Genomic DNA, 19,759 nt, shown 5'->3' on the forward strand with positions numbered 1-19,759 from the left:
AGTGAGACCGAGTGAGATGGAGTCAGATCGAGTGAGATGGAGTGAGTTGGAGTTTGACTGAGTGAGATGGAATGAGTTGAAGTGAGATGGAGTAACACCGATTGAGATGGAGTCATATCCAGTGAGATGCAGTGAGACAGAGTGAGATAGAAAGAAATTGAGATGGAGTAAGATCGAGTGAGTCCAAGTGAGATGGAGTGAGACCGAGTGAGATGGAAAAAGATGGAGCGAGATGGAGACATGGAGTGAGATGGAGTGAAATGGAGTGAGACCGAGTGAGATGGAGTGAGACGGAGTGAGATGGAGTGGGACTGAGTGAGATGAAGTGAGACCGAGTGGGATGTCGTGAAGGAGTGAGATGATGTGAGGTGGAGTGAGATGGAGTGAGAATGATTGAGACGGAGTGAGACCGAGTGAGACCGAGTGAGATGGAGTGAGATGGAGTGAGTTGAAGTGAGATCGATTAAGACAAATTGAGATGGAGTCAGAACGAGTGAGATGGAGTGAAATGGAGTGAGTTGAAATGAGATGGAGTAAGACCAATTGAGATTGAGTCAGATTGAGTGAGATGAGTGAGGTGGAATGAGACCGAGAGAGACTGAGTGAGATGGAGTGAGACTGAGTGTGTTGGAATCAGTCTAAGTGAGATGGAGTGAGACCGAGTGAGATTGAGTGAGATGGAGTCAGACCAAGTGAGATGGAATTAAATGGAGTGAGACCGAGTGATTATGGAGTTGGACCGAGTGAGATGGAGTGAGACTGATTGAGAAGGAGTGAGTTGGAGTGAGACGGAGTGAGACCGAGTGAAACTGAATGAGATGGCGCGAGATGGAGGGAGTTGCAGTGAGATGGATCAAGACCAATTGAGATGGAGTCAGACTGAGTGAGATGGAGTGAGATGCAGTGAGTTAAAGTGAGATGGAGTAAGATCAATTGAGATATATATCAGATCGAGTGAGATGTATTGAGATGGAATGAGACCGAGTGAGACTGAGTGAGATGGAGTGAGACTGAGTGAGTTGCTGTCAGACCCAAGTGAGACGCGATGAGACCGTTCGAGTTGGAGTGAGACCGAATGAGATGGAGTGAGATGGAGTGAGACCGAGTGAGATGTAGTCAGACCGAGCGAGATGGAGCGAGATGGAGTGGGGCGGAGCGAGATGGAGTGAGATGGAGAGCGACCGAATGAGATGGAGTGAGACCGAGTGAGATGTAGTGAGACCAAGTGAAACTGAGTGAGATGGAGTCAGACTGAGTGAGTTGAAGTCAGACTGCATGAGATGGAGTGAAACTGAGTGAGTTGGAGTAGACCCAGTGAGATGGAGTGAAACTGAGTGAGTTGGATGCAGACCCAGTGAGATGGAGTGAGATCGAGTGAGTCCAAGTGAGATGGAGTGAGACCGAGTGAGATGGAGTGAGACTGAGTGAGATGGATTGAGACTGAGTGAGATATAGTGAGATGAAGTGAGACTGAGTGAAATGGAGTGAGATGGAGTGAGATGGAGTGAGATGGCGTGAGAACTAGTGAGACGGAGTCAAACCGAGCGAGATGGTGTGAGATAGAGTGAGATGAAGCGAGACCAAGTGAGATGGTGTGAGATGGAGGGAGATGGAGTGAAACCGATTGAGATGCTGTGAGGCTGAGTGAGATGGAGTGAGACCGAGTAAGACTGAGTGAGATAGAGTCAGACTGATTGATTTGGAGTCAGACCGAATGTGATGGAGTGAGATGGAGAGAGATGGAGATGGAGTGAGACCGAGTGAGATGGAGTGAGGCAGAGTGAGACCAAGTGAGTCTGAGTGAGATGAAGTGAGAAAGAGTGATATGGAGTGAGATGGAGTGAGACCGAGTGAGATGGAGTGAGATGGAGTGGGATGGGGCAAGATGTAGATGGAGTGAGCCTGATTGAGATGGAGTCATATCCAGTGAGATGCAGTGAGGTGGAGTTAGATGGAGTGAGAACGATTGAGACGGAGTGAGACCGAGTGAGACTGAGTGAGATGGAGTGAGATGGAGTGAGTTGAAGTGAGATGGATTAAGACCAATTAAGATGGAGTCAGAACGAGTGAGATGGAGTGAAATGGAGTGAGTTGAAATGAAATGGAGTAAGACCAATTGAGATTGAGTCAGATCGAGTGAGATGAGTGAGATGGAATGAGACCGAGTGAGACTGAGTGAGATGGAGTGAGACTGAGTGTGTTGGAATCAGTCTAAGTGAGATGGAGTGAGACCGAGTGAGATTGAGTGCGATGGAGTCAGACCAAGTGAGATGGAGTGAAATGAAGTGAGACCGAGTGATTATGGAGTTGGACCGAGTGAGATGGAGTGAGACTGAGCGAGAAGGAGTGAGTTGGAGTGAGACGGAGTGAGACCGAGTGAGACTGAATGAGATGGCGTGAGATGGAGGGAGTTGCAGTGAGATGGATCAAGACCAATTGAAATGGAGTCAGACTGAGTGAGATGGAGTGAGATGCAGTGAGTTAAAGTGAGATGGAGTAAGACCAATTGAGATTGATTCAGATCGAGTGAGATGTATTGAGATGGAATGAGACCGAGTGAGACTGAGTGAGATGGAGTGAGACTGAGTGAGTTGCTGTCAGACCCAAGTGAGACGCGATGAGACCTTTCGAGTTGGAGTGAGACTGAATGAGATGGAGTGAGATGGAGTGAGACCGAGTGAGATGTAGTCAGACCGAGCGAGATGGAGCGAGATGGAGTGAGACGGAGCGAGATGGAGTGAGATGGAGAGAGACCGAATGAGATGGAATGAGACCGAGTGAGATGTAGTGAGACCAAGTGAAACTGAGTGAGATGGAGTCAGACTGAGTGAGTTGAAGTCAGACTGCGTGAGATGGCGTGAAACTGAGTGAGTTGGAGTCAGACCCAGTGAGATGGAGTGAAACTGAGTGAGATGGAAGCAGACCCAGTGAGATGGAGTGAGATCGAGTGAATCCAAGTGAGATGGACTGAGACTGAGTGAGATGGATTGAGACTGAGTGAGATAGAGTGAGATGAAGTGAGACTGAGTGAAATGGAGTGAGATGGAGTGAGATGGCGTGAGAACTAGTGAGACGGAGTCAAACCGAGCGAGATGGTGTGAGATAGAGTGAGATGAAGCGAGACCAAGTGAGATGGTGTGAGATGGAGGGAGATGGAGTGAAACCGATTGAGATGCTGTCAGGCTGAGTGAGATGGAGTGAGACCGAGTAAGACTGAGTGAGATGGAGTCAGACTGATTGATTTGGAGTCAGACCGAGTGTGATGGAGTGAGATGGAGAGAGATGGAGATGGAGTGAGACCGAGTGAGACGGACTGAGACCGAGTGACATGGAGTGAGATTGAGTGTGATGGAGTGAGGCAGAGTGAGACCAAGTGAGACTGAGTGAGATGAAGTGAGAAAGAGTGAGATGGAGTGAGACCGAGTGAGATGGAGTGAGATGGAGTGGGATGGGGCAAGATGTAGATGGAGTGAGCCTGATTGAGATGGAGTGAGACCGAGTGAGATGGAGTGAGACCGAGTGTGATGGTTCAGACTGAGCAAGATCGAGTGAGATGGAGTGAGATGGAGCGAGACGGAGTAAGATCGAGCGAAATGGAGAGAGACCGCGTGAAATGGAGTTAGACCGAGTGAGATGGAGTGAGATGGAGTAAGATGGAGTGAGATAAAGTGAGACCGAGTGAGACTGAGTGAGATGGAGTCAGATCGAGTGAGATGGAGTGAGTTGGAATTTGACCGAGTAAGGCCGAGTGAGATGGAGTGAGTTGAAGTGAGATGGAGTAACACCGATTGAGATGGAGTCATATCCAGCGAGATGCAGTGAGACAGAGTGAGATGGAAAGAAATTGAGATGGAGTAAGATCGAGTGAGTCCAAGTGAGATGGAGTGAGACCGAGTGAGATGGAGTAAGACCGAGTGAGATGGAGTGAGTCATAGTGAGATGAAGTGAGAATGAGTGAGATGGAGAGAGATGGAGGGAGCTGGAGTGAGACCGAGTGAGATCGAGTGAGACCGATTGTGATGGTTCAGACTGAGCAAGATCGAGTGAGATGGAGTGAGATGGAGCGAGACGGAGTAAGATCGAGCGAAATGGAGAGAGACCGCGTGAAATGGAGTTAGACCGAGTGAGATGGAGTAAGATGGAGTGAGATAAAGTGAGACCGAGTGAGACTGAGTGAGATGGAGTCAGATCGAGTGAGATGGAGTGAGTTGGAATTTGACCGAGTAAGGCCGAGTGAGATGGAGTGAGTTGAAGTGAGATGGAGTAACACCGATTGAGATGGAGTCATATCCAGCGAGATGCAGTCAGACAGAGTGAGATAGAAAGAAATTGAGATGGAGTAAGATCGAGTGAGTCCAAGTGAGATGGAGTGAGACCGAGTGAGATGGAGTAAGACCGAGTGAGATGGAGTGAGTCATAGTGAGATGAAGTGAGAATGAGTGAGATGGAGAGAGATGGAGGGAGCTGGAGTGAGACCGAGTGAGATGGTGTGAGTTGACATGAGACTGAGTGAGATGGAGTGTGATGGAGTGAGATTGAGTGAGACCAAGTGAGATGGAGTGAGACAGAGTGAGACAGAGTGAGACCAAGTGAGACCGAGTGAGATGAAGTGAGACTAAGTCATATAGAGTGAGATGGACTGAGATGGAGTGAGATGGAGTGAGACTGAGCGAGATGGAGTGAGACGGAGCGAGATGGAGTATGATGGAGTGAGATGGAGTGAGACCGCGTGAGATGGAATGAGACCGAGTGAGATGGAGTGAGATCGAGTGAGCTGGAGTGAGATGGAGTGAGATGGAGTGAGACCGAGTGAGACCGAGTGAGACAGAGTGAGATGAAGTGAGAGTGGGTGAGATGGAGTGAGATGGAGGGAGCTGGAGTGAGACCGAGTGAGATGGAGTGAGTTGACATGAGACTGAGTGAGATGGAGTGAGATGGAGTGAGATTGAGTGAGACCAAGTGAGATGGAGTCAGACCGAGTGAGATGGAGTGAGACCGAGTGAGATGGAGTGAGTGAAGTGAGACTGAGTGAGATGGAGTGAGATGGAGTGAGATGGAGTGAGAACGAGTGAGATGGAGTGAGATGAAGTGAGACTGAGTGAGATGGAGTGAGATGGAGTGAGAACGAGTGAGATGGAGTGAGATGAAGTGAGACTGAGTGAGATGGTGTGAGATTGCATGAGACCGAGTGGGATAGAGTCAGACCGAGTGAGTTGGAGTGAGATGGAGTGAGATGGAGCGAGGCGGAGTAAGATGGAGTGAGATGGAGTGAGATAGAGTGAGATGGAGTAAAACCAATTGAGATGGAGTCAGACCGAGTGAGATGGAGTGAGACCGAGAAAGACTGAGTGAGCTGGGGTGAGACTGAGTGATTTGGAGTCAGACTGAGTGTGATGGAGTGAGATGGAGAGAGATGGAGATTGAGTGACGCCGAGTGAGATGGACTGAGACCGAGTGACATGGAGTGAGACCGAGTGAGATGGAATGAGGCAGAATAAGAACAAGTGAGACTGAGTGAGATGAAGTGAGAAGGAGTGAGATGGAGGGAGATGGAGTGAAACCGAGTGAGATGGAGTGAGATGGAGTGAGATGGGGCAAGATGTAGATAGAGTGAGACTGATTGAGATGGAGTGAGACCGAGTAAGATATGGTTAGACTGAGTGAGACCAAGTGAGACCGAGTGAGATGAAGTGAGACTGAGTGAGATGGAGTGAGATGAAGTGAGACCGAGTGAGAAAGAGTGAGATGAAGTGAGACTGAGTAAGATGGAGTGAGATGGTGTGAGATGGAGTGAGAACGAGTGAATTGGAGTGAGATGAAGTGAGACTGAGTGAGATGGAGTGAGATGAAGTGAGACTGAGTAAGATGGAGTGAGATGGAGTGAGAACGAGTGAGTTGGAGTGAGATGAAGTGAGACTGAGTGAGATGGAGTGAGATGGAGTGAGACCGAGTGGGATGGAGACAGACTGAGCGAGATGGATTGAAATGGAGTGAGATGGAGCGAGACGAAGTAAGATGGAGTGAGATGGAGTGAGATTGAATGAGACCAAGTTAGATGGAGTGAGACGGAGTGAGACCAAGTGAGACCGAGTGAGATGGAGTGTGACTGAGCGAGATGGAGTGAGATGGAGCGAGATGTAGTATGATGGAGTGAGATGGAGTGACAATGCGTGAGATGGAGTTAGACCAAGAGAGATGGAGTGAGATGGAGTGAGACCGAGTGAGATGGAGTGAGTCAGAGTGAGATTAAGTGAGAATGAGTGAGATGGAGAGAGATGGAGGGAGCTGCAGTGAGACCGAGTGAGATGGAGTGAGTTGACATGAGACTGAGTGAGATGGAGTGTGATGGTGTGAGATTGAGTGAGACCAAGTGAGATGGAGTGAGACAGAGTGAGACGGAGTGAGACCAAGTGAGACCGAGTGAGATGAAGTTAGACGAAGTGAGATAGAGTGAGATGGACTGAAATGGAGTGAGATGGAGTGATACGGAGCGAAATGGAGTATGATGGAGTGAGATGGAGTGAGACCGCGTGAGATGGAATGAGACCGAGTGAGATAGAGTGAGATCGAATGAGCTGGAGTGAGATGGAGTGAGATGGAGTGAGTCTGAGTGAGACCGAGTGAGACAGAGTGAGATGAAGTGAGAATGAGTGAGATGGAGTGAGATGGAGGGAGCTGGAGTGAGACCGAGTGAGATGGTGTGAGTTGACATGAGACTGAGTGAGATGGAATGAGTTGACATGCGATTGAGTGAGATTGAGTGAGACCAAGTGAGATGGAGTCAGACCGAGTGAGATGGAGTGAGACCGAGTGAGATGGAGTGAGACAGAGTGAGTTGACATGAGACGGAGTGAGATGGAGCCAGATGGAGTGAGATGAAGTGAGACCAAGTGAGATGGATTGAGATCGAGTGAGTTGGATTGAGACCGAGTGAAATGGTGTGAGATGGAGTGAGATGGAGTAAAACCGATTGATATGGAGTCAGATCGAGTGAGATGGAATGAGATGGAGTGAGACCGAGTAAGACTGAGTGAGATGGAGTGAGACTGAGTGAGTTGGAGTCAGACCGAGTGAGATGGAGTGAGATGGAGAGAGATGGAGATGGTGTGAGATCAAATGAGATGGACTGACACCGTGACATGGAGTGTGACCGTGTGAGATGCAGTGACACTGAGTGAGATGGAGGTGGATGGACTGAGACCGAGTGAGATGGAGTGAGATAGAGTGAGATGGGGAATGATGTAGATGGAGTGAGACGGACTGAGATGGAGTGAGATCTAGTTATATGCAGTGAGACGGAGTGAGACCAAGTGAGACCGAGTGAGATGAAGTGAGACTGAGTTAGATGGAGGGAGATGGAATGAGACCAAGTGAGCTGGAGTGAGATGAAGTGAGACTGAGTGAGATAGAGTGAGATGGACTGAGATGGAGTGAGATGGAGTGAGACCAAGTGAGATGGAGTCAGACCGAGCAAGATGGAGCGAGATGGAATTAGACGGAGCGAGATGGAGTGAGATGAGTGAGATGGAGAGAGACCGCGTGAGATGGAGTTAGACCGAGTGAGGTGGAGTGAGATGGAGTGTGACCGAGTGATATGGTGTCAGACCGAGTGAGATGGAGTGGGGCTCAGTGAGAGGGAGTGATATGGATTGAGACGCAGTGAGACCGAGTGAGACCGAGTGAGATGGAGTGAGTTGAATTGAGATGGATCAAAACCAATTGAGATGGAGTCAGACCGAATGAGATGGAATGAGATGGAGTGAGTTGAAATGAGATGGAGTAAGACCAATTGAGATTGAGTCAGATCGAGTGAGATGGAGTGAGATGGAATGAGACCGAGTGAGACTGAGTGAGATGGAGTGAGACTGAGTGAGTTGCTGTCAGACTCAAGTGAGATGGAGTGAGACTGTTAGAGATGGAGTGAGACTGAATGAGACCGAGTCAGATGGAGTGAGATGGAGTGAGATGGAGTAAAACCAATTGAGGTGGAGTGAGACCGAGTGAGATGGAGTGAGACCGAGTAAGACTGAGTGAGCTGGAGTAAGACTGAGTGATTTGGAGTCAGACTGAGTGTGATGGAATGAGATGGAGAGAGACGGAGGTGGAGTGAAGCCGAGTGAGATGGACTGAGACCGAGTGACATGGAGTGAGACCGAGTGAGATTGAGTGAGGCTGAGTGAGACCAAGTGAGACTGAGTGAGATGAAGTGAGAAGGAGTGAGATGGAGGGAGATGGAGTGAAACTGAGTGAGATGGAGTGAGATGGGGCAAGATGTAGATGGAGTGAGACTGATTGAGATGAAGTGAGACCGAGTAAGATACGGTTAGACTGAGTGAGACCAAGTGAGACCAAGTGAGATGAAGTGAGACTGAGTGTGATGGAGTGTGATGGAGTGAGATGGAGTGAGACCGAGTGAGTGAAGTGAGACTGAGTGAGATGGAGTGAGATGGAGTGAGAATGAGTGAGATGGAGTGAGACTGAGTGAGATGGAGTGAGATGAAGTGAGACTGAGTAAGATGGAGTGAGAACGAGTGAGATGGAGTGAGATGAACTGAGACTGAGTGAGATGGAGTGAGATGGAGTGAGACCGAGTGGGATGGAGTCAGACTGAGCGAGATGGAGTGAGATGGAGTGAGATGGAGCGAGACGAAGTAAGATGGAGTGAGATGGAGTGAGATGGAGTGAGACCAAGTTAGATGGAGTGAGACGGAGTGAGACCAAGTGAGACCGAGTGAGATGGAGTGAGACTGAGCGAGATGGAGTGAGACGGAGCGAGATGAAGTATGATGGAGTGAGATGGAGTGAGACCGCGTGAGATGGAATGAGACCGAGTGAGATGGAGTGAGATCGAGTGAGCTGGAGTGAAATGGAGTGAGATGGAGTGAGTCCGAGTGAGACCGAGTGAGACAGAGTGAGATGAAGTGAGAATGAGTGAGATGGAGTGAGATAGAGGGAGCTGGACTGAGTCCGAGTGAGACCGAGTGAGACAGAGTGAGATGAAGTGAGAATGAGTGAGATTGAGTGAGATGGAGTGAGATGGAGTGAGACCGAGTGAGATGGAGTGAGACAGAGTGAGTTGACTTGAGACGGAGTGAGATGGAGTCAGATGGAGTGAGATGAAGTGAGACCAAGTGAGATGGATTGAGATCGAGTGAGTTGGAGTGAGACTGAGTGAAATGGTGTGAGATGGAGTGAGATGGAGTAAAACCGATTGATATGGAGTCATATCGAGTGAGATGGAGTGAGACCGAGTAAGACTGAGTGAGATGGAGTGAGACTGAGTGAGTTGGAGTCATACCGAGTGAGATGGAAAGAGATGGAGATGGTGTGAGACCAAGTGAGATGGACTGAGATCGTGACATGGAGTGTGACCGTGTGAGATGCAGTGAGACTGAGTGAGATGGAGGTGGATGGAATGAGACCGAGTGAGATGGAGTGAGATGGATTGAGATGGGGAATGATGTAGATGGAGTGAGACGGACTGAGATGGAGTGAGACCTAGTAAGATGGAGTGAGACGGAGTGAGACCAAGTGAGAACGAGTGAGATGAAGTGAGACTGAGTTAGATGGAGTGAGAACGAGTGAGATGGAGTGAGATGAACTGAGACTGAGTGAGATGGAGTGAGATGGAGTGAGACCGAGTGGGATGGAGTCAGACTGAGCGAGATGGAGTGAGATGGAGCGAGACGAAGTAAGATGGAGTGAGATGGAGTGAGATGGAGTGAGACCAAGTTAGATGGAGTGAGACGGAGTGAGACCAAGTGAGACCGAGTGAGATGGAGTGAGACTGAGCGAGATGGAGTGAGACGGAGCGAGATGAAGTATGATGGAGTGAGATGGAGTGAGACCGCGTGAGATGGAATGAGACCGAGTGAGATGGAGTGAGATCGAGTGAGCTGGAGTGAAATGGAGTGAGATGGAGTGAGTCCGAGTGAGACCGAGTGAGACAGAGTGAGATGAAGTGAGAATGAGTGAGATGGAGTGAGATGGAGGGAGCTGGACTGAGTCCGAGTGAGACCGAGTGAGACAGAGTGAGATGAAGTGAGAATGAGTGAGATTGAGTGAGATGGAGTGAGATGGAGTGAGACCGAGTGAGATGGAGTGAGACAGAGTGAGTTGACTTGAGACGGAGTGAGATGGAGCCAGATGGAGTGAGATGAAGTGAGTCCAAGTGAGATGGATTGCGATCGAGTGAGTTGGAGTGAGACTGAGTGAAATGGTGTGAGATGGAGTGAGATGGAGTAAAACCGATTGATATGGATTCATATCGAGTGAGATGGAGTGAGATGGAGTGAGACCGAGTAAGACTGAGTGAGATGGAGTGAGACTGAGTGAGTTGGAGTCAGACCGAGTGAGATGGAGTGAGATGGAGAGAGATGGAGTAAAACCGATTGATATGGAGTCATATCGAGTGAGATGGAGTGAGATGGAGTGAGACCGAGTAAGACTGAGTGAGATGGAGTGAGACTGAGTGAGTTGGAGTCAGACCGAGTGAGATGGAGTGAGATGGAGAGAGATGGAGATGGTGTGAGACCAAGTGAGATGGACTGAGATCGTGACATGGAGTGTGACCGTGTGAGATGCAGTGAGACTGAGTGAGATGGAGATGGATGGAATGAGACCTAGTGAGATGGAGTGAGATGGATTGAGATGGGGAATGATGTAGATGGAGTGAGACGGACTGAGATGGAGTGAGACCTAGTAAGATGGAGTGAGACGGAGTGAGACCAAGTGAGAACGAGTGAGATGAAGTGAGACTGAGTTAGATGGAGGGAGATGGAGTGAGACCGAGTGAGATGGAGTGAGATGAAGTGAGACTGAGTGAGATAGAGTGAGATGGACTGAGATGGAGTGAGATGGAGTGAGACCAAGTGAGATGGAGTGAGACCGAGCAAGTTGGAGCGAGATGGAGTGAGACGGAGCGAGATGGAGTGAGATGAGTGAGATGGAGAGAGACCGCGTGAGATGGAGTTAGACCGAGTGAGATGGAGTGCGATGGAGTGAGACTGAGTGAGATAGAGTCAGACTGAGTGAGATGTAGTGAGATGGAGTATGACCGAGTGATATGGAATCGGACCGAGTGAGATGGAGTGAGGCTCAGTGAGAGGGAGTGATATGGATTGAGATGCAGTGAGACCGAGTGAGATGGAGTGAGTTGAATTGAGATGGATCAAAACCAATTGCGATGGAGTCAAACCGAGTGAGATGGAATGAGATGGAGTGAGTTGAAATGAGATGGAGTAAGACCAATTGAGATTGAGTCAGATCGAGTGAGATGGAGTGAGATGGAATGAGACCGAGTGAGACTGAGTGAGATGGAGTGAGACTGAGTGAGTTGCTGTCAGACTCAAGTGAGATGGAGTGAAACCGTTAGAGATGGAGTGAGACTGAATGAGACCGAGTCAGATGGAGTGAGATGGAGTGAGATGGAGTAAAACCAATTGAGATGGAGTGAGACCGAGTGAGATGGAGTGAGACCGAGTAAGACTGATTGAGCTGGAGTAAGACTGAGTGATTTGGAGTCAGACTGAGTGAGATGGAATGAGATGGAGAGAGACGGAGATGGAGTGAAGCCGAGTGAGATGGACTGAGACCGAGTGACATGGAGTGAGACTGATTGAGATTGAGTGAGGCAAAGTGAGACCAAATGAGACTGAGTGAGATGAAGTGAGAAGGAGTGAGATGGAGGGAGATGGAGTGAAACTGACTGAGATGGAGTGAGATGGAGTGAGATGGGGCAAGATGTAGATGGCGTGAGACTGATTGAGATGAAGTGAGACCGAGTGATATGGTTAGACTGAGTGAGACCAAGTGAGACCGAGTGAGATGAAGTGAGACTGAGTGTTATGGAGTGAGATGGAGTGAGACCGAGTGAGTTGGAGTGAGTGAAGTGAGACTGAGTAAGATGGAGTGAGATGGCGTGAGATGGACTGAGAACGAGTGAGATGGAGTGAGATGAAGTGAGACTGAGTGAGATGATGTGAGATGGCGTGAGACCGAGTGGGATGGAGTCAGACCGAGTGAGTTGGAGTGAGATGGAGTGAGATGGAGCGAGACGGAGTAAGATGGAGTGAGATGGAGTGAGATGGAGTGAGATGGAGTGAGAACGAGTGACACGATTCAAACCGAGCGAGATGGAGTGAGATAGAGTGAGATGTAGTAAAACCAATTGAGATGGAGTCAAAACGAGTGAGATGGAGTGAGACCGAGCAAGACTGAGTGAGCTGGAGTGAGACTGTGTGATTTGGAGTCAGACGGAGTGTGATGGAGTGAGATGGAGAGAGATGGAGATGGAGTGAGGCCGAGTGAGATGGACTGAGACCGAGTGAGATGGAGTGAGACCGAGTAAGACTGAGTAAGCTGGAGTAAGACTGAGTGATTTGGAGTCAGACTGAGTGTGATGGAATGAGATGGAGAGAGACGGAGGTGGAGTGAAGCCGAGTGAGATGGTCTGAGACCGAGTGACATGGAGTGAGACCGAGTGAGATTGAGTGAGGCGGAGTGAGACCAAGTGAGACTGAGTGAGATGAAGTGAGAAGGAGTGAGATGGATGGAGATGGAGTGAAACTGAGTGAGATGGAGTGAGATGGGGCAAGATGTAGATGGAGTGAGACTGATTGAGATGAAGTGAGACCGAGTAAGATACGGTTAGACTGAGTGAGACCAAGTGAGACCGAGTGAGATGAAGTGAGACTGAGTGAGATGGAGTGAGATGAAGTGAGACTGAGTAAGATGGAGTGAGAACGAGTGAGATGGAGTGAGATGAACTGAGACTGAGTGAGATGGAGTGAGATGGAGTGAGACCGAGTGGGATGGAGTCAGACTGAGCGAGATGGAGTGAGATGGAGTGAGATGGAGCGAGACGAAGTAAGATGGAGTGAGATGGAGTGAGATGAAGTGAGACTGAGTAAGATGGAGTGAGAACGAGTGAGATGGAGTGAGATGAACTGAGACTGAGTGAGATGGAGTGAGATGGAGTGAGACCGAGTGGGATGGAGTCAGACTGAGCGAGATGGAGTGAGATGGAGTGAGATGGAGCGAGACGAAGTAAGATGGAGTGAGATGGAGTGAGATGGAGTGAGACCAAGTTAGATGGAGTGAGACGGAGTGAGACCAAGTGAGACCGAGTGAGATGGAGTGAGACTGAGCGAGATGGAGTGAGACGGAGCGAGATGAAGTATGATGGAGTGAGATGGAGTGAGACCGCGTGAGATGGAATGAGACCGAGTGAGATGGAGTGAGATCGAGTGAGCTGGAGTGAAATGGAGTGAGATGGAGTGAGTCCGAGTGAGACCGAGTGAGACAGAGTGAGATGAAGTGAGAATGAGTGAGATGGAGTGAGATGGAGGGAGCTGGACTGAGTCCGAGTGAGACCGAGTGAGACAGAATGAGATGAAGTGAGAATGAGTGAGATTGAGTGAGATGGCGTGAGATGGAGTGAGACCGAGTGAGATGGAGTGAGACAGAGTGAGTTGACTACAGACGGAGTGAGATGGAGCCAGATGGAGTGAGATGAAGTGAGACCAAGTGAGATGGATTGAGATCGAGTGAGTTGGAGTGAGACTGAGTGAAATGGTGTGAGATGGAGTGAGATGGAGTAAAACCGATTGATATGGAGTCATATCGAGTGAGATGGAGTGAGATGGAGTGAGACCGAGTAAGACTGAGTGAGATGGAGTGAGACTGAGTGAGTTGGAGTCAGACCGAGTGAGATGGAGTGAGATGGAGAGAGATGGAGATGGTGTGAGACCAAGTGAGATGGACTGAGATCGTGACATGGAGTGTGACCGTGTGAGATGCAGTGAGACTGAGTGAGATGGAGGTGGATGGAATGAGACCGAGTGAGATGGAGTGAGATGGATTGAGATGGGGAATGATGTAGATGGAGTGAGACGGACTGAGATGGAGTGAGACCTAGTAAGATGGAGTGAGACGGAGTGAGACCAAGTGAGAACGAGTGAGATGAAGTGAGACTGAGTTAGATGGAGAGAGATGGAGTGAGACCGAGTGAGATGGAGTGAGATGAAGTGAGACTGAGTGAGATAGAGTGAGATGGACTGAGATGGAGTGAGATGGAGTGAGACCAAGTGAGATGGAGTGAGACTGAGCAAGTTGGAGCGAGATGGAGCGAGACGGAGCGAGATGGAGTGAGATGAGTGAGATGGAGAGAGACCGCGTGAGATGGAGTTAGACCGAGTGAGATGGAGTGCGATGGAGTGAGACTGAGTGAGATAGAGTCAGACTGAGTGAGATGTAGTGAGATGGAGTGTGACCGAGTGATATGGAATCGGACCGAGTGAGATGGAGTGAGGCTCAGTGAGAGGGAGTGATATGGATTGAGACGCAGTGAGACCGAGTGAGACCGAGTGAGATGGAGTGAGTTGAATTGAGATGGATCAAAACCAATTGCGATGGAGTCAGACCGAGTGAGATGGAATGAGATGGAGTGAGTTGAAATGAGATGGAGTAAGACCAATTGAGACCGAGTGAGACTGAGTGAGATGAAGTGAGACTGAGTGAGTTGCTGTCAGACTCAAGTGAGATGGAGTGAGACCGTTAGAGATGGAGTGAGACTGAATGAGACCGAGTGAGTTGGAGTGAGATGGAGTGAGATGGAGCGAGACGGAGTAAGATGGAGTGAGATGGAGTGAGATGGAGTGAGATGGAGTGAGATGGAGTGAGAACGAGTGACACGAGTCAAACCGAGCGAGATGGAGTGAGATAGAGTGAGATGTAGTAAAACCAATTGAGATGGAGTCAGAACGAGTGAGATGGAGTGAGACCGAGCAAGACTGAGTGAGCTGGAGTGAGACTGTGTGATTTGGAGTCAGACTGAGTGTGATGGAGTGAGATGGAGATAGATGGAGATGGAGTGAGGCCGAGTGAGATGGACTGAGACCGAGTGACATGGAGTGAGACCAAGTGAGATTGAGTGAGTTGAATTGAGATGGATCAAAACCAATTGAGATCGAGTCAGACCGAGTGAGATGGAATGAGATGGAGTGAGTTGAAATGAGATGGAGTAAGACCAATTGAGATTGAGTCAGATCGAGTGAGATGGAGTGAGATGGAATGAGACCGAGTGAGACTGAGTGAGATGGAATGAGACTGAGTGAGTTGCTGTCAGACTCAAGTGAGATGGAGTGAGACCGTTAGAGATGGAGTGAGACTGAATGAGACCGAGTCAGATGGAGTGAGATGGAGTGAGATGGAGTGAGAACGAGTGACACGAGTCAAACCGAGCGAGATGGAGTGAGATAGAGTGAGATGTAGTAAAACCAATTGAGATGGAGTCAGAACGAGTGAGATGGAGTGAGACCGAGCAAGACTGAGTGAGCTGGAGTGAGACTGTGTGATTTGGAGTCAGACTGAGAGTGATGGAGTGAGATGGAGATAGATGGAGATGGAGTGAGGCCGAGTGAGATGGACTGAGACCGAGTGACATGGAGTGAGACCAAGTGAGATTGAGTGAGTTGAATTGAGATGGATCAAAACCAATTGAGATCGAGTCAGACCGAGTGAGATGGAATGAGATGGAGTGAGTTGAAATGAGATGGAGTAAGACCAATTGAGATTGAGTCAGATCGAGTGAGATGGAGTGAGATGGAATGAGACCGAGTGAGTTGCTGTCAGACTCAAGTGAGATGGAGTGAGACCGTTAGAGATGGAGTGAGACTGAATGAGACCGAGTCAGATGGAGTGAGATGGAGTGAGATGGAGTAAAACCAATTGAGATGGAGTGAGATGGAGTGAGACCGAGGAAGACTGAGTGAGCTGAAGTAAGACTGAGTGATTTGGAGTCAGACTGAGTGTGATGGAATGAGATGGAGAGAGACGCAGGTGGAGTGAAGCCGAGTGAGATGGACTGAGACCGAGTGACATGGAGTGAAACCGATTGAGATTGAGTGAGGCAAAGTGAGACCAAGTGAGACTGAGTGAGATGAAGTGAGAAGGAGTGAGATGGAGTGAGATGGAGTGAGATGGAGTGAGATGGGGCAAGATGTAGATGGAGTGAGACTGATTGAGATGAAGTGAGACCGAGTAAGATATGGTTAGACTGAGTGAGACCAAGTGAGACCGAGTGAGATGAAGTGAGACCGAGTGAGATGGAGTGAGTGAAGTGAGACTGAGTAAGATGGAGTGAGATGGAGTGAGATGGAGTGAGAACGAGTGAGATGGAGTGAGATGAAGTGAGACTGAGTGAGATGAAGTGAGACTGAGTAAGATGGAGTGAGATGGAGTGAGAACGAGTGAGATGGAGTGAGATGAAGTGAGACTGAGTGAGAAGGTGTGAGATGGTATGAGACCGAGTGGGATGGAGTCAGACCGAGCGAGATGGAGTGAGATGGAGTGAGATGGAGCGAGACGGAGTAAGATGGAGTGAGATGGAGTGAGATGGAGTGAGAACGAGTGACACGAGTCAAACCGAGCGAGATGGAGTGAGATAGAGTGAGATGGAGTTAAACCAATTGAGATGGAGTCAGACCGAGTGAAATGTAGTGAGACCGAGTATGACTGAGTGAGCTGGAGTGAGACTGAGTGATTTGGAGTCAGACTGAGTGTGATGGAGTGAGATGGAGAGAGATGGAGATGGAGTGAGGCCGAGTGAGATGGACTGAGACCGAGTGACATGGAGTGAGACCGAGTGAGATGGAGTGAGGCAGAGTAAGAACAAGTGAGACTGAGTGAGATGAAGTGAGAAGGAGTGAGATGGAGGAAGATGGAGTTAAACCGAGTGAGATGGAGTGAGATGGAGTGAGATGGGGCAAGATGTAGATAGAGTGAGACTGATTGAGAAGGAGTGAGACCGAGTAAGATATGGTTAGACTGAGTGAGACCAAGTGAGACCGAGTGAGATGAAGTGAGACTGAGTGAGATGGAGTGAGATGAAGTGAGAGCGAGTGAGATGGAGTGAGATGAAGTGAGACTGAGTGAGAAGGTGTGAGATGGTATGAGACCGAGTGGGATGGAGTCAGACCGAGCGAGATGGAGTGAGATGGAGTGAGATGGAGCGAGACGGAGTAAGATGGAGTGAGATGGAGTGAGATGGAGTGAGAACGAGTGACACGAGTCAAACCGAGCGAGATGGAGTGAGATAGAGTGAGATGGAGTTAAACCAATTGAGATGGAGTCAGACCGAGTGAAATGTAGTGAGACCGAGTATGACTGAGTGAGCTGGAGTGAGACTGAGTGATTTGGAGTCAGACTGAGTGTGATGGAGTGAGATGGAGAGAGATGGAGATGGAGTGAGGCCGAGTGAGATGGACTGAGACCGAGTGACATGGAGTGAGACCGAGTGAGATGGAGTGAGGCAGAGTAAGAACAAGTGAGACTGAGTGAGATGAAGTGAGAAGGAGTGAGATGGAGGAAGATGGAGTTAAACCGAGTGAGATGGAGTGAGATGGAGTGAGATGGGGCAAGATGTAGATAGAGTGAGACTGATTGAGATGGAGTGAGACCGAGTAAGATATGGTTAGACTGAGTGAGACCAAGTGAGACCGAGTGAGATGAAGTGAGACTGAGTGAGATGGAGTGAGATGAAGTGAGAGCGAGTGAGATGGAGTGAGATGAAGTGAGCCTGAGTAAGATGGAGTGAGATGGAGTGAGAACGAGTGAGATGGAGTGAGATGAAGTGAGACTGAGTGAGATGGTGTGAGATGGCATGAGACCGAGTGGGATGGAGTCAGACCGAGTGAGATGGAGTGAGATGGAGTGAGATGGAGCATGACGGAGTAAGATGGAGTGAGATGGAGTGAGATGGAGTGAGATGGAGTGAGAACGAGTGACACGAGTCAAACCGAGCGAGATGGAGTGAGATAGAGTGAGATGGAGTAAAACCAATTGAGATGGAGTCAGACCGAGTGAGACGGAGTGAGAACGAGTAAGACCTGAGTGAGCTGGAGTGAGACTGAGTGATTTGGAGTCAGACTGAGTGTGATGGAGTGAGATGGAAAGAGATGGAGATGGAGTGAGGCCGAGTGACATGGAGTGAGACCGAGTGAGATGGAGTGAGGCGGAGTAAGAACAAGTGAGACTGAGTGAGATGAAGTGAGAAGGAGTGAGATGGAGGAAGATGGAGTTAAACCGAGTGAGATGGAGTGAGATGGAGTGAGATGGGGCAAGATGCAGATAGAGTGAGACTGATTGAGATGGAGTGAGACCGAGTAAGATATGGTTAGACTGAGTGAGACCAAGTGAGACCGAGTGAGATGGAGTGAGACTGAGTGAGATGGAGTGAGAGTGAGTGAGATGGAGTGAGATGAAGTGAGACTGAGTAAGATGGAGTGAGATGGTGTGAGATGGAGTGAGACCGAGTGGGATGGAGTCAGACTGAGCGAGATGGAGTGAGATGCAGTGAGATGGAGCGAGACGAAGTAAGATGGAGCGAGATGGAGTGAGAACAAGTTAGATGGAGTGAGACGGAGTGAGACCAAGTGAGTCCGAGTGAGATGGAGTGAGACTGAGCGAGATGGAGTGAGACGGAGCGAGATGGAGTATGTTGGAGTGAGATGGAGTGAGACCGCGTGAGATGGAGTTAGACCGAGTGAGATGGAGTGAGATTGAGTGAGCTGGAGTGAGATGGAGAGAGATGGAGTGAGACCGAGTGAGACCGAGTGAGACAGAGTGAGATGAAGTGAGAATGAGTGAGATGGAGTGAGAAGGAGGGAGCTGGAGTGAGTCCGAGTGAGATGGAGTTAGTTGACATGGGACTGAGTGAGATGTAGTGAGATGGAGTGAGATTGAGTGAAACCAACTGAGATGGCGTCAGACCGAGCGAGATGGAGCAAGATGTGAGTGAGACGGAGTGAGATGTAGTGAGATGAGTGAGATGGAGTGAGACCGAGTGAGATGGAGTGAGACAGAGTGAGTTGACATGAGATGGAGTGAGCTGGAGCGAGATGAAGTGAGATGAAGTGAGACTGAGTGAGATGGAGTGAGATGGAGTGAGACCGAGTGGGATGGAGTCAGACTGAGCGTGATGGAGTGAAATGGAGTGAGATGGAGCGAGACGAAGTAAGATGGAGTGAATTGGAGTGAGATTGAGTGAGACCAAGTTAGATGGAGTGAGACGGAGTGAGATGGAGTGAGAACGAGTGAGATGGAGTGAGATGAAGTGAGACTGAGTGAGATGAAGTGAGACTGAGTAAGATGGAGTGAGATGGAGTGAGAACGAGTGAGATGGAGTGAGATGAAGTGAGACTGAGTGAGAAGGTGTGAGATGGTATGAGACCGAGTGGGATGGAGTCAGACCGAGCGAGATGGAGTGAGATGGAGTGAGATGGAGCGAGACGGAGTAAGATGGAGTGAGATGGAGTGAGATGGAGTGAGAACGAGTGACACGAGTCAAACCGAGCGAGATGGAGTGAGATAGAGTGAGATGGAGTTAAACCAATTGAGATGGAGTCAGACCGAGTGAAATGTAGTGAGACCGAGTATGACTGAGTGAGCTGGAGTGAGACTGAGTGATTTGGAGTCAGACTGAGTGTGATGGAGTGAGATGGAGAGAGATGGAGATGGAGTGAGGCCGAGTGAGATGGACTGAGACCGAGTGACATGGAGTGAGACCGAGTGAGATGGAGTGAGGCAGAGTAAGAACAAGTGAGACTGAGTGAGATGAAGTGAGAAGGAGTGAGATGGAGGAAGATGGAGTTAAACCGAGTGAGATGGAGTGAGATGGAGTGAGATGGGGCAAGATGTAGATAGAGTGAGACTGATTGAGAAGGAGTGAGACCGAGTAAGATATGGTTAGACTGAGTGA

This window comes from Pristiophorus japonicus, chromosome 10, assembly GCF_044704955.1.
Source record: "Pristiophorus japonicus isolate sPriJap1 chromosome 10, sPriJap1.hap1, whole genome shotgun sequence".
Lineage (NCBI taxonomy): Eukaryota > Metazoa > Chordata > Chondrichthyes > Pristiophoridae > Pristiophorus > Pristiophorus japonicus.